Source organism: Diabrotica undecimpunctata, chromosome 11 (assembly GCF_040954645.1).
Source record: "Diabrotica undecimpunctata isolate CICGRU chromosome 11, icDiaUnde3, whole genome shotgun sequence".
NCBI classification, from domain to species: domain Eukaryota; kingdom Metazoa; phylum Arthropoda; class Insecta; order Coleoptera; family Chrysomelidae; genus Diabrotica; species Diabrotica undecimpunctata.
In genome coordinates this window covers 32,987,320-33,003,713 of record NC_092813.1, presented here as the reverse complement: position 1 = coordinate 33,003,713, position 16,394 = coordinate 32,987,320, and the positions used below count along the sequence as shown (strand labels likewise).

Here is a 16,394-nt window from a genome sequence, read left to right as displayed (position 1 = left end):
ACAAGATTACTGAAAAGCAATTTGAAGCACCAATGAGTATAGATGGAATACTAGGAAGAATTACAGGAATGTCATTTTTCACTAAAATCGATTTACAGCATAGTTTCTGGTTAATACCTCTAGAAAGAAAAAGTAGACAGTATACAGGATTTCAGATAGATGGAGTAGTATATCAATTCAAAGTAGTACCATTTGGACTTCAATCATCTTGCAGTGCTCTATGTAGATGTCTTCATGATATTTTGGATCAATATGAACATTTTGTAATTCACTACATTGATGATATCTTAATTTTTTCTAAAACGGCTGAAGATCATGAGAAACACCTAAAAATTATAATAAATAGATTAGACAAAGTTGGACTAAAAATAAATCAAGAAAAATGTACATTTTTTCAAAAAGAAATAATATATTTAGGTTATAAACTTAATACTAAGGGAATCGAAATGGATCCAGAACGGACACAAGTCATTCAGGAATATAAAACACCACACAATTTAAGAACTTTAAGAGGATTTATTGGAATAATTAATTATTATAAAAGGATGATACCAGATCTAAGTATAAAAGAACTTCCATTACTAGAACTACTGAGAAAAGGTGTAAAATGGAGATGGGATCAGAGAAGAGAACTAGCATTCCAAGAGATTAAGAACATTTTTCTGTCAAATTTGAAAATATACTATCCTGACTACACACAGCCATTCATATTAAGAACAGATGCATCCATAGAGAGATTATCAGGGGTATTATTACAAATACATGATGGGGTCGAATACCCAATACAATTCATTTCAAGAATTACAAAGCCACATGAAAAGGGTTACTCATTTTCAGAATTAGAACTAGCAAGTATAATACACTGTGTCACAAAATTAAGATTTTATTTGTTGGGTAATGAATTTACAATAGAAACAGATCACCAAGCTTTAACGTCTATATTAAATAACAAATATGGAAACAGTAGAATACATCGGTGGAGTCTAATACTTAGTGAATACTGCTTTGAAATCAAATACATTTCTGGAAAATCCAATATAGTGGCAGATGCTTTATCAAGGTTAGAAAATACATCACAAAAAGGGCAGCGAACAATAAAAATTGGATTAAATCAATTAGTAGAAAGTACTGGATTATATTCTAAAGAAGAAATTATAAGAGATTAGATCAATTTGAGTGAAAAACAAAAAGTCCTTAGGAAAGATGGAGTATATTATAAAATAATAAATGGCATAGAAGTATATGTAATAACTAGAACTTTAGCAAAGAAAATATTGAAAAATTTACATAACAATTATATGCATACTGGTTCAAGAAAGCTATGGATGCTATTTAGGGACAATTATTTTGCAAAGAATGACATAAGTATAGCAAAAGAAATTACTACCCAATGCCCAATATGTCAACTAAACAAAGAAAAGAATTTCAAAAACCAGAACACATATAAATCTAATGTTGTATATGAAAAACTAAATACAGTTTCCATGGATTTTATTTCAAATTTAGTTCTCAGTCCAACAGGAAAAAAGCATATACTAGTGATAGTTGATTTATATACAAAATTTATTAAACTATATCCCTGCTCTAGAACAAATGTTAAAACATTAAAATTATATATTAATCAATTTTTCGAAGAAATAGGACCATTTAGAAATTGCATAATAGATAATGCTACATATTTTAACAACCAAAAATTTCGGACATTTTGTGAGAAAAAGGGAATCAACATTCATTTTACAAGTATCAGACATCCTCAGGCAAATCCTGCAGAAAGATATATTAAAGAAGTTATAAAATATTTAAGGATACTGTGCCAAAATCAACACGAAACTTGGCAGCAACATATACCACAAGTAGAGTATTTTTTAAATAATACACATAATTTGAATACAGAGGAAGTACCAGAATATTTAATGTTTGGCCATATAGGAAACAGAAAGTGGATTAGTGAATATAATCAGGATATGTTAGAACAAGTAATGCAGAAAGTGAATAACCGAATTAGGAGGAAAGCTGAAAAATATATCAGAAGACAAAATCGAAATATAAAAAAACCAATCACATTTAAAAAAGGAGACCTAGTGTTAATTCGTTCACTTAGAAAAAGTAATGTTAAAGAAAACCGTTGTAAGAAATTACAACCAATGTTTGAAGGTCCATATACAATTGAAAATCAGAATGGACTAAATAGTTATGTGTTAATAGATGCAGAGAACAGACTAAGAGGCATATTTCATATCAACGACATTTTTCAATATCATGAAGAGATTGAATAATATTTTCTATACCTTTAACACAAATATAATAACACTAATAACTTACTGATAGATCCATTTCATAGATAGATGGTAGATTTCTTTGTTGTGAATAAATTTGACATCATACTTGTTGAATTTTGTACATATGGAAATTGTTTGGTACCCTAAAAGTCATAATTTGGGGTTAGATACTATAATTGCTATAAAAATGTCTTTCTAATATAATAAAGTGGAAAAACTTACCAATTTATATTGATGAAGTTATTTTGAATGGAAATAATTCCTAGATTTTGTCTATAAATAAACAGAACACCATATCGATTATATTTTTAATTAAGGTTATATTTTATTCTCTGATATCGCATCCATTGCTCCATTTGACATGACAGTTTGACCATAGAATAGCCGAACTGTGCTCCGTTGTTCTCTGCTTTGATATAGACAGCGAACAGGGATGTATTTAACACATTTTAAATAAAAAAAAAAAATTGATTTATTAAATTTAATAAGGTATGAGAAAATTAATATTTAAAAAAATAATAAGTAAATTATTTATTTTAAATATTATTTTTGGGGTATTGTGACAATTAGGGTTTATAGAAAATAATTTATAAGTTATATACTACATAATATTAGATATTTGGTTGTTTTAAATAAGTTATATACTAGAGAATTTAATAAAAATATATTTATGTGAGGGCATTTTTAATAAATTAGCATATAATAAGTGTAAAAAGTTGTATTTTAATGTTGTAAATAGATTTAAGTGAGCCATGTGACTAGGCAACCAACTATACATACTCCAAGTGTCATATTAAGAATTTTTACGAATATAAGTGGGGTTATAATAATATATTGTTTGAATTGTGTATTTTATTAAATTAGAGTGTTAGTTACTAATTTGAATGTTTATTCTGATCTGAAAAGCCTAAATGTCAACAAAATTATCAATGGAACATTAACGAATTCTCCAGAGTGCAGAGTGTGACCATTGTTTACGGTCGAACATTCTGGAATAATGATTATGTCGGTGGATGGAACAGATATTTTTTCGAGAACATCTATATAGAAGTAATGGAACAAATTGGAACATGATCTCTTACCAGATGGTTCTGGAATATCAAAAAGGATATAAATACTTGTGATTTGGATTCAAGAGGGAGTTTTTAGTCAGAAGTCAAGCAGTTTATTATGAAAGTTAGTAGATTAGTTAGTGAAGTCAATTGTTCACAGTTTTAGTAAGTCAGTCAAGCAGTTTAATAAGAAATATGAAAGTTAGTTGGAGATAGTCCAATTGTTTAATATAGTGAGTTAAATGAAGATTAAAAATTATGCATATATTTAATGCACATTTATAATTATACACAAATAATTATTGAAGATTATAAAAGTATATTAGAAGAATATTGGATGGACATTGGAAGGAATTAAAATTATATTATGATTGGAGATTAGTATAAATCAACTTATAATAATTGGATATTGGTATATTGAAAAGAAGAATAAATATAAATGGTGTTTGCTGGTGGTGTATAAATGCTGGTGAAGAAAACTATATCTTAAATTGGTAGAAGCTGATAATTGGAAAAAGTAATTTCACAAAAAACAAGGATAACTGAAGTACATTCACAGTGGTGATTAGAATCTATTTAGTGGAAAACAGTTCATCTAGGCATTCAGTGAAAGAAAGGTACAAAATTTTGTTAATATAATTTAGTTAGTGTCATAACAATTTCAATTTTGAAGATAGTTTGTTTAAATTTTACATTGTCTATAGAATTTAATTAGTATTATAAGAATATCAATTTAAAGATAGTTTATTTTAAATTTACATTGGCTAGGTTAGATATATATGTGTGTTTCATAATAGTTATAATAAAGATAATTTAAAAAAGTACTTACAAACTAATTCTTTGAGAACCGCGATAAAAACCCTATATATTATTAAAAATACTCATTGCTCATCATTCAAACAAAAAACACATCATAACAATATATATATATATATATATATATATATATATATATATATATATATATATATATATATATATATATATATATATATATATATATTATATAGAAATGATATTTCTATTTTGTTATGAAAGTTCATAAAACTCAAATTTGCTAAATTTTGTAATCTATAATGATAATAAGTTTTCGCGTAGTAATATTTTTTATCCATTTTATCTAGTCAATTTTCAATAATTTTCAAATTCTCAAAATATACTTGTTTCAGGGCAGAAACCTGGGCACGAGCTGCTGGACGGGTGGATTTATATGTAAAGCTTCCAGCTTTTCATAAAAGGTATCAACTTTGTCATCTACATTTTGATGACAATTGCTTCTTAAATTATCTCCGTAACAGGCTTAAGCCTACTGCAGTTCCTACCATTTTTTCATTTATGCAGGGATCCTCAGACAATCACTGTGATCATTCATATTCACGTTTAGGTAAGTCATTTTCTATTAGTGTTTTTTGGTAAATACTTTTCTATTATTTTTAAAACTTCACTGTCCAAATGGTAATAGCTAGGAAGAGTCTCTCAGTCCAATGTTATTTTAATATTAAATATCATGACCTACTCTTGAATCACATTTGAATCATGAATGGATTTTTTTTTTTATTTAGAAATTACAGCCGCATCCACCATAATGGTTATTAGCGGCGGCTACAGAATTACAAAATTAGAGTTTATAAAATATTCCTATAGATTTTAAGAAATTTACGATATTAATAACAGAAAAATTAGTGCCTAATAAATTACTTAAACTGTTAGGTATGTTAAATGTAAGACGAAAATGGGCAAATCTATGACATTCAATTAATAAATGGTTAACGGTTATTTGTACATTACATGTTTCACAAATAGGTGGATCACTTTTGGACAGTAAATATGAGTGAGTAAGTCTCGTGTGTCCAATTCGTAATCTAGTTATCACCAATTGTTCTCTTCTGTTCCTGGTTGAAGGTTGCCAAGCTGTAACGTCATTTTTAATTTGCTTCAGTGATGTTTGAGAAGATTGCCATTCGTTTTTCCACTTGCACAAAACTCGATTTTTTATAAAAGCTTTTATATCACTCGCGGTATTTCGATTCTCGGCTTTTTCTATATCGACACATTTAGCAATTTCACTCGCGCACTGGTCCGCACTTTCGTTGCCAGCAATACCAATGTGGGATGGAATCCATATAAATCTGATACTCCTAGAATTTTCTTGAGCCTTCATGAGTTCTAGTTTTATCAGTTTCTCAAGGGGACCTTTAGGATAGATCTGTTTAAGGGTTTGAAGGGCGCTTAGTGAGTCACTTAAGATAACAGAGTTAGAAATGTCATTAGAATTTATATGCATGATAGCTTTAAACATTGCATAGAGCTCAGCGGAGAAAATCGAAAAGAAGGTTGGAAGACGAAATTGATATATATCGCTTGGAGTAACGAATGCAGCACCTACTCCTTTATCACACTTAGATGCATCTGTAAAGATTTTATAGCAATGTTCGTAATGCTGACGGAGAATTAGATCTAGATTATTCTTAATCTCTGCGTAACAGTTAATATGTTTGTTGTATTGGGTTAGACAAGTATTTAAATTTGGGGTATTAATTTTCCAAGGAGAGGGGATTTTAATATTGATTGGAAAGGTAATTGGAAATTCTATATTAAGACATCTCAGGTAACACCGTACTCGCTCATAGTAAGGCTTATGTTTGGTACTCTTGGTAAAGAGATTTATATATCTATTAGTGAACGTATTATTAAATAGAGGTTTGTTTACATTTGAGGCTATTGACGTTTCGTGTGAAAGTGTCAAGGAAATTCGGCGGTGATATAGTGAAGGCTCCCCACTTTCAGAAGATAAACTTTCCAACGGTGACGTTTGAAATGCGCCAAGAGAGAGTCTAATTGCTGTGTTGTGAATAGAGTCTAGTTGTTTTAACAATGTGGGGGAAGCAGAGGCGTAAGCGATTGATCCATAATCAATTTTTGATCTAATTAGAGTTCTGTAGATTGTAAGTAAGGTAGAGAGGTCAGAGCCCCAAAATCTATTTGACAGTGTTCTCATTAGGTTAAGTTTCTTATGACAAGTCGAAACTAATTGTCTAATATGTTCTTTCCAAGTAAGTTGATTATCAAACCACATACCTAAGAATTTTACACATGATTTGAAGGATAGCGATGTATTGAAAAACTTGAGATTGGGATTATTTGAGAAGTTCTTTTTTGAGAATACCATACCAACGGTTTTTGTAACGGAGAATTGAAAACCAGTATCGCGAGACCACTTTTCGAGTTTTTGTAAGAAAGTTTGCAAAATTGTTGAAGTTAAATTAATATCTTTGCCTTTTACGTAAACCACCAAGTCATCTGCATATAAACGTGCTTTTAAAGGTTTTTTGAGGTTCTTGATTATGTCATTAATAGCAATTAAGAAAAGTGTAGGACTAATAATTGAGCCTTGAGATATACCGTTTTCTTCTTCCTGCATTTCGGAATAGAAGTTGTTAACTCTTACACGAAAAGATCTGTTTTCTAGAAAGTTCTTAATAAAATGAAGGCAATTTCCACGAATGTTTCATGACTGTAACTTTTTTAAAATTTTAAATCTCCAACATGTATTAAATGCTTTTCTTAAGTCAAAAAATACTGCGATACAATGCTGTTTTGTTGCCAGAGATTCGTGAATATCACTTTTCAGGTCCAATATGTTGTCTATACCGGATCGGTTTTGTCGGAAACCATTTTGTTCGTTTATAAGTAAGTTCGAATTTTCTAGATGCCAAATCAGCCTTGAGTTAATAATTTTTTCTAGTAGCTTGCCCATTGCACAAGTTAGGCTTATCGGTCTATAGGAATTGGGGTCTAGACGAGATTTTTGGCTTTTGAGAAATGGGAGAATGATAGATTTTGACCAAACAGATGGGTACTGGTGTCGCTGCCAAATGAAGTTAAATAATTGAAGCATGTAATTTTTAGCGGAAGTGGATAGGTGCTTTAAGAAAATACTTGGGATATCGTCAGGACCAGGACTTGTTTCTTTTAGATCGTTCAGTGAGTTGTTTAGTTCTTGTAACGTGAGAGGAGCGTTTAATGGAATGTTATAGTTTTCTAAATAGAGGTTAGAGACCTTTCGGCCTCTAGTTTATTTTCCAGAAATACAGGGTCAAAATTTTCATTGAAAGACATTTCTCTGTAGTTTTTAGCTAATGTATTAACAATTTCAAGAGGAGAGGTGACAATTTGATTACCTATTTTGAGACTAGATATTGGGGATGACTCCTTTATACCAGAAATTTTACGTATTTTCTTCCATACTTCTCTTACAGGAGTGGAGCTGTTAATGCTAGAGACATATTGGACCCAACTGGATTTTTTTGTTTGATTTATTAAACGTTGAGCTCTGGCCTTCATTTTTTTGTAGTTAATTTTATTTTCGAGTGTTTTATGCTTCTTAAATCTATTAAAAGCTGTTTTTCTGGCACGTACTGCTTCGTTACACTCCGAATTCCACCAAGGCACAGAAACATGATTTTTAATGGGCTTTGTTTTGCCGATGAAGAGCTCCGCACTCTGCAGAATGACACTATTAAAAGTACCTAAAGAATCGTTAATATTATTATTCAGTATAAGACTCTTCAAAGCCTTATCTATATAATTTTCAAAATCGATCCACTTAGCCGAATTTATATTCCATTTGGGCAAGAAGGATATTGGGCAAGGCTGACCTGAGAGACGAAGGACTATACTCAAGAACATTCCAAAAGAGACGCGGAGCAAGACCTGGATCACAGAGGCTTAAATCTATCACGGAGGATTCTCCAGTGCAGATGTTAAATCTTGTAGGTGAACCATCATTTAGAAAATTTAATTGAAGATCCTGAATTACCTTTTCTAAAAGTTTTCCCCTGTGATCAGTACGCTTAGATCCCCAAATAAAGTTATGACCGTTAAAATCACCTACGGTGATTCGAGGAGAGGGTATCTGATCGATAAGGCTTTTTAAATCTTCATATGTAGCTGAAGAACTAGATGGAAGGTAAATGTTACAAATAAAAATTGGAACGGGAGCGGTGATCTCTATAACTATAGTTTCAATGTTACTATTGACAGGAAAAACATTTGCAACCAAAGATTTTTTGACAAGTGTCATAACACCACCTGAAGAGAAATTATTGTCATGTACTCTATCTTTTCTAAAAATGTTAAAATATTTGGAATTGTAGTTTTTTTGGGGGTTTAAATTTGTTTCTTGGAGACATATTATTTCGGTAGAGAATTCAGAAATAAGTTTTTGTAAGGTTGGGAGTCGATGGAAAAATCCATCTATATTCCATTGCAGTAGTTTAGTGAATTGTATTATATACGAAAAAAATGAATTTACGGGTTAACCTGAGGTGACTCGCCCTCGGATTCAGAAATGTCGTTACCCAAGTGCCGGAGGATTTTCTTTCTTAAGAAGGTGATATAACGTTTGGTTGATCTATCTTTTAATTGCGGATGAACTTTAGTTAACATATGAACTAATCCCAAAAGGTCAGAAGTAAACTCTTGAATTATGTTAGAAGGATCTTGCACGCCGCTAACATTGCTTAGGACTAGATTTAATTGGTCAAAATTGAGAACAAATGTGGGTAAATGATTTTGGATAAAATCTTTGGCAGGTTCAAGGTCATATGATTTTGTTGATTTTATGCATGTAGGCTCCTCGTTGCTTTTAACTTTCTTGGCTCTAGGTTTGGATGTAGGTACAGTAAATGATTTTTCTGTATGGGTTGTTTCTGGAGACGTAAGAACATAATTGATACTACGTTTTGGCTGAAGATCGATATTGATTACTTTGCAGCTTTCCAAGGTGTTGACTTCTTCTTGACCATTAGGATTGCTCAGATTATTTGCTAACTTTTCTTGGACGGAAATTTGTTCGTTTGATATGGATGTTGATACAGGTTGAGGCATGATGTCAGGGGTGAAAGGAGTAGTAGGTTGACTGTTATTAGAATCAATTAAATTTGTTGTTGATTCTAGTTTATCGAGACAGTTGGTGGCGATATGTCCAGACTTTTTGCAGTTATAACAGGCCATAGTTTCTTGAGATAAGAATATTCGATATGTTGTATTATCGAAGTCTAAGGTGAATGAGTCGGATAAGGAGATATTATGGGGACTGACATATATTTGTCTTCTAAAACTTAAAATATGATTATATTCCAGAAGGGTGGAACTGATTTTCAGAAAAGTGACAGGAGAGACCATATTAAGTCCAATACTTTGTAGATAATCAACTAACAGACTGTGTGGTATTGTTGGACATACGTTTGAAAAAACAATACGTTCCGCTGGTGAGATTAATCTTTTAGCTTGTTCTGGATTTGTATGTGTCCATGGTTTTGCATGAATTCGTCCACGATTTTTTTATTTGCAAGGTACATGCAAATCCGATTATTGGATAGTCGGGAGGAAAATATTATATTTTTGGGATGAATTAGGTTACCCAAAGGAATTTAGTAATCTTGCAGTCGAATATTTTCTAAAGCGCTGAAGACAATTGCTTGGTGTTTTGAGGGAAATTGTGTAGAAGCTGCTGATGAATAGGTTTTATTGGTATTTGTCTGTAATTGCGATACTTGTGGTATGTTAGAGAGACTCTGAATATTAGGTTCCATTTTTGATTTTAACACGGAACATGTGTTTAAAAATAATACGGACCTGCCTAGTAATCAAACAGGTAGTAAAACTGGAATAATATTTCTTGAGTCGTATCTTATTGATAATTGTTAAATTAAAAATCAACCAAAAACTGGTTGATCACGTTATATTAATGAAAACTAATATGATGTGTTCCCTTACTGGTGTTTCATGTAATTGTCACTTAACTATTTATAAATAAACTGTTATAATTACTGCATAAAATTTGCAAATTTGTTGAGACCAAAATAAACACGCCTTTCGGTGGCTCATTCAGGGCCGAACTCCATGAATGGATTTTATATAATCCATTTAGCATATAACCACGCTATTTGAATCATATGTGATTCATTGGACAGTGAAGTTTTAAATATGTTGGTTATACCAAAAAGATATTTATCTTTAATATCAGACATTAATGTTTCATTATAAGACATCAAGTGCAAAACGTTATTAAAATTAAAAGGCGGTTTCTAAACTATTGAAACCTATGTTTCAATTTTAAATAGTGTTCCTTATGTTATTATATATCAAAGTTAAGATTGCTCTACAGGTTATACATGGTTATTTAGTCTGTTTGATCCACTCTATGTATAATCCTATTTTTAAAAAACAGTTAAAAATAAAAGTTGTTAAAAGTTATATGAATTTTAATACTAGTAGTAAACATTCAGAGGATTCATTCATAACACGTGATAGAATTAACACTATTTTTCCAAAAGAAATATACAATAGATTATAACATTTTTAAATTGGACTTTTTTCTATTATTACAAGAGTATTGACTTATGTATAATACAGTTTTTTCTGTTTACAGATAATGTAGACAAATCAACTTCACCACTATCAGAATTTTCTCCAACATTGAGCACTTAAACACCTTTACTTCTATCTTCCCATACTCCTAGGAAGGAAGTTCTCAGATCAAAAGTAAAGGAATTGAGAAATGAAAATTATCGTTTGTCCCAAAAAATAAATGAACTTGAGATCAAGTTATAAAAAAATGTCAAATAAATATATAAAAAATAAATTAATCGTTTGGAGCAATAAATAGATTTTTTTACTACTAACATGAAAAATTACTATTATTTATTTAATTACTACAAGAAGTAAATTTTCTCTCTGTAGGTAAACAGTATTTACTTTTTTACCTAGGTAAATAATGCAAAATAAATGTTAGTATAGTGCCATGTAGTTGTTTTGATTTGTTGATTTACTTCTAATAAAAGTATTACAATGCCTTTAACTTCTTTTGCCGACACTGTTCACAATAGTGAAGTAAATATTCCCTCAGAGAACTCTGTTACAGGAAATGCAGAAATACATAATGGTTTGTAACAATTGCCCAATTAATTATAATTTTAACCAAATTTTCATGTTCCAAGTCTGGTTAAATACATGTTCATGTTCCAAATATTACAAATAATAGTTTTTTATAATTGTTTGTTTTTCATTTTTTTTTGTTTAGAATAAATTAAGCTTACATTAAGAATATGCTAATATATAAATGTTAGTAGCAAAAAAATACTATACAGTTGTGATAATCTAAAAACTGTATATAGCACGTATAATTAGTGTGAAAAGAACAGTATGAGGTTGTTCTACTAGCAAAGAGAAGCCGAATATATGATGAAACTAGTACCGACATACGAGCTTGTTTTTAACACCCATTAGATTGAATTGTAGTTTTGTTAAAGTGACATTCAGTTTTAATAAGGGAAACGTCAAATATACATCTATTTTTTCATTAGTAATGAAATCACAATCAATCTAGGTTTTATCACAAGAAATTCTCGAGATATTTCGGTACCCACATATAGAATTTTATAGCTTACTTTTATTTGTGGCATCCTGTCTTATGCTTCTAGAGAATGGTCACCATACTATTTTAACCATATTTACACCCTCGAAAAAATTCAAAATAAGTTTCTCCGGATTTGTGCTTATAGATTAAACTTAAAGAACTTGTCTTTGGTTTAACTAAGGTCAAGGCTAAATATCAGTTCCTTAGAAAACTATAGAACTAAAATGCAATCTAGTCTTTCTCTATAAACTACTTAATCATACAACTGACTCTTCTGATTTATTAGGTCCTATCAACTTTAGATGTAGCACTAGAATTCTTAAAGAAATGTCTTTGTTCTCTATAAAGCACTATCACACTAACTATGCCAAATTCCCATATCAGAATTCAGATACTGGGAAATGACTTTAGTCAATCTTATGATCTGCTGGATATTTCTTTCTTTCTCCCCCTCCTTTTACACTATCAGGGTGTCGGATCTGCTGGATATAAAATCTGTAAGATTCAAGCACTGTTTGACTGAGTATATTAGGGATCGAAGATGAGTGACCTTTAACTTGAGAGTTTTCATTTCATTTTTATAAGAACTTAAGGTATCCATTTCATTTTAAAACGATTCTCAGGAAAATTTAATTTATATAATTTAATAATTGTTTAACAATATTTAATAATTATTTAGTATTTAGTTTTAGTATTTGTGTTATGGTTAGGATATTTTACGTTGTTAATTATTTTGTAAAAAATGGGGACATCCCGTTAATAAATAAATAAATAAATAATAATTCTGGTTTTATTCGCAAAAAAAAATAATGGAATTGATATTTCCAGTTAGGAGAATGGTAACCTTTACAACTGAACATAAAATTCAAATTATTAAATGATATTATTCTGGAAGTAGTGCCAACGATATAATCGGTACGTTTTCGTTTTTATTCGAAGGCCCTGTACCATCAAAATCTGCAATTCACAACATTATTTTTAAATTTAAAAAAACTGATTGTGAAAAAAGAATTCTAGAAAATGCACGGATAGTGATAGAGATAAATTAACCAGCTCGTGCAATTAATCAAGAACAGGAACAGCGTGAAACTGCCGTAAGTAGTCTAACTGAAATCAATTTTCCTTGTAACAACACCCTAATTTCAACAGAAACTGGTATCACTGCTAGAACTGTACGAAATACTTTAAAAACAAATAAGTACCATTGCTACTAAAAAAATTTTAAATTCACAACTATTCCACTAGAAACTGTAGTGAATGCAATTTAAAAAGGCAGGTAAAAAACTTATAATAAAAAAGATGGCCTCTGGCTGTCTTTTATGTAATTTCAGATATAACAAGAAAAAATGCATGTTGTTTATAAAAGCGCAAATAGTCAATGTTCTTTGTCTCAAAAACATTTCACGATATTACTCGGTAAAACTATTTTGAATGAACATCTGAAAAGAAGAAAAGATATGAAACAGCTCTCTAATGATTTAAAAACCACAATCATAAAAATTCTTGGAACAGGTCAAGACAAGAGTTCAAGAAACCCAACTGAGGAACTTCCAAATCGACAACCTGCTAAGCAAACAAGATGTCCGAAACATAAAGACAGAAAAGTGAAATCATGTGATGACTGTAAGAGAGCAAGTTGTAAGGAACGTAGTGTCACCCGAAACTTTTGTCAAGATTGTTTTAGAAATTAAGATATATACGTATTCATCACTCCCTCTTAATTTTTCCGATATAATTTTTAGTTGTTAAAATTTTTTGTAAGTTTACTTTTGTTAAATTATTGTTGTAGAAGTTAAAAGTAAGTCTATTTAAGTTAGTTTACACAAAACAATTGCCTCCCGAAATAATTGTAAGAGTTGTTTTTTACTTTAATAGGAATAGAAGTTTTTCAGTTTCTTATTTGGTTATGGTAAAAAAGTTTTATTTTTATATAAAATAAATAAAACATTTTTAATAATAATATTTAACTTTTGTATTTTTTAGTTAATAATAAATATTGTATGAGACATGTCTTCTTTTTTTCAATGCAGAGATAAATGCTGGTCACTTTAATTTTGGAGTATTTACGCACCCCACGATACCAGTTGTGTGTTTATAAAATAACGATACCAGCTGAGGATAAAAATTAAAACGAATATATTGTCCATTGTAATTAATTTAAATTAACTTGTTTACTAACTTTGAAATAATATAAACACAGAAAAAAAAAACTAAAAAAAATATTGATTTTACATTACACCAAAAACCCGTTAATTACAGGATTCTACAGCATGGACTGCAGTGGAAATTGAAGCGTCGGTAAATGAATCCTTACTTGACAGTCAATAGAAGTACAAACGAATCTTGTACCCGAATACGACAATGATGGTTTTTCGTATAAAGACGAGATAGAGAATGCCAAAACAGTTGAAGCAATTAGAGTAACACCGAGACGGACTTCTTCTTCATCCTCCTCTTCTTAGAGGTCTTCTAGTTCTTCTTTATCTTCTTCCTCGTCTTCAAATTCAGATAGCTCCACGTCAAAAGAAAGCTCTAACGAAAAGACTAGAGAGAGAAGCAAGTCACAGGGCTATTTGGCTTCGGCTATTGTGCAAACAGCTGCTGGATTTAATGTAGATGTCATCACACAAGAAAGTGATTACAGATCCCGTGTACGTACTTACTATGTCATATTCTAGAATAATTTACTGTATAATTTTTTATTTAACTAAATTAATTCAATAATTAAATTATATTTCATTAACTAATTGTGTAGACGTTAAAAAGATTTGTTTAACTTATTAATTTATAAATTTAATAAAAAAATCCTTCTCTTTCAGACTGCCACTGCATCACGAAATTCTTGTAAAAGATCTTGTGCGACGAATTCTCCCATAACCATTTCTCCTATGTACACTGATGATAGTGACTTTGACGATGACGAAGGTGATCCTACTTTTAATGTAGAGGACAAATTTGGTAAGTCCTCATGGGGAAAAAATTTGCTAATACGAACGTACTCGGATTCTTTTAGCTCTGATAATGGCATTGCAACACAACTTAAAAGAGGTCGTAAGAGGGTAAAACATCGTTCTAAATGGAGGCAAAATGGAGTTAAAAAGTTGCGCAATGAAGGAAGAAGTTATGTGTCCATGTCAAAAACTCACACAAAGAAGCGAGCCCGTTGTCTAAAGACTGCTTGTACTGACAAGTATAAATTAAAATGCATAAATAAAATAGATACTCAAGGTAGATACGAATTATTCGATAAATTCTGGAAGTTAGGTGATTTAAATAAGCAAAGAATCTACATAAACAATTGCATGGTTGACATAGAACCAAAATATAAGTACACAAACGCTAAGAAACCTCGTCGCCCTAATAAGGCTTTTTATTTTAATTTTCAATGCGACAAAATAAGAGTCTGTAAGACCTTTTTCAGAAGTACGTTGTACATCACTGATAGAATGATTTACACCATAATTACCAACACTGATGAGATGGGCTTAGTTGCTGACAAACGCGAAAAACACGGCAATAATCATAGATTGGATCCTGAATTGTTAGATGATATCAGAAAACATATTGATACAATTCCAAGAATGGAGGGCCACTACGTTAGGGCTAACAGTTTAAGACAATATGTCGAGGGTGGTAGGACAATTAAGGATTTATATAGTGACTTTAAGTCTGCACAAACTGAAAAAAATAAATAAATTGGCAGTTACATAACTTACTATAACATTTTTACAAATGAATTAAACTTAAGTTTCCACAAACCAAAAAAGGATCAGGACCAATGTACTGCATACGAACACATTGATCGCAATGGTCCTAATTTCGCAGTAAAAGATAAAAAATATCAGAGCCATATTAAAGAAAAATAACCAAGTAGGAAGGAGAAATTTAATGACAGAATGAATATAAACAACGAAAACAAGGTCCTAGAGGTGAAACTTCAGCATTTTATTATAAAAGTAAATTGTTAGTTATATATAGTTACAACCTAACATTAACTGAACTGAATAGTAAAGACGACAAGCCTCCATACGACAACGTTCATTGCTACTTTTAGACAGAATGTGACGCCAAACGTGGTGCAATCGAGATTGGTTCGTGTGTTTGGAAATATTTGATAAATATAAGCTTTGACAATGAAGAAGCGAAAAACGTCATCTTCTATTCAGATAATTGTTGTGGACAAAACAAAAATAAGTTTGTCTTAACCTTATATATGTATGCCGTGTCTAATTTAAATATTAAGAGTATAACGCACAAATTTTTGATCAGGGGTCACACCCAAAACGAGGCAGATAGTGTGCATAGTCTAATACAGAAAGAGGTCAAGAAAAATTTAAAACCTGGCCCTATCTACACGCCGGTTTAGTATATTGCCTTAATCAAAAACGCAAAAAAGACACGACCAGCAATAGCCGTACACGAGCTGTTTTTCGATTTTTTCGTATATTTGAAAGAATTACAAGAGGAGTGGCGCTATAATTTCAGTATCAACACTAATGGGCAAAACGTTAACTGGAATGATATTAAACAATTAAAGGTGTCAAAAGACTACCCATTTACGTTTAAATATAAAATGTCATATAAAGACGAAGAGTTTAAGGAAGTAAACGTGCGAAATAAAAGAAGAAAAATGACACCTCT

General features: G+C 30.7%; 1 long non-coding RNA gene across 1 annotated transcript; it reads right to left on the bottom strand.

Annotated features, from left to right (window-relative positions):
- Positions 1 to 246: 246 nt before the first annotated feature.
- LOC140452900 (uncharacterized) lies at positions 247 to 2,672 on the bottom strand. The gene is made up of 3 exons (XR_011952238.1): positions 2,502 to 2,672; positions 2,323 to 2,422; positions 247 to 326 (listed from the first exon to the last, which is right to left on the bottom strand). It is a non-coding gene; the product is annotated as an uncharacterized lncRNA (long non-coding RNA).
- Between the last annotated feature and the right edge of the window lie 13,722 nt (positions 2,673 to 16,394).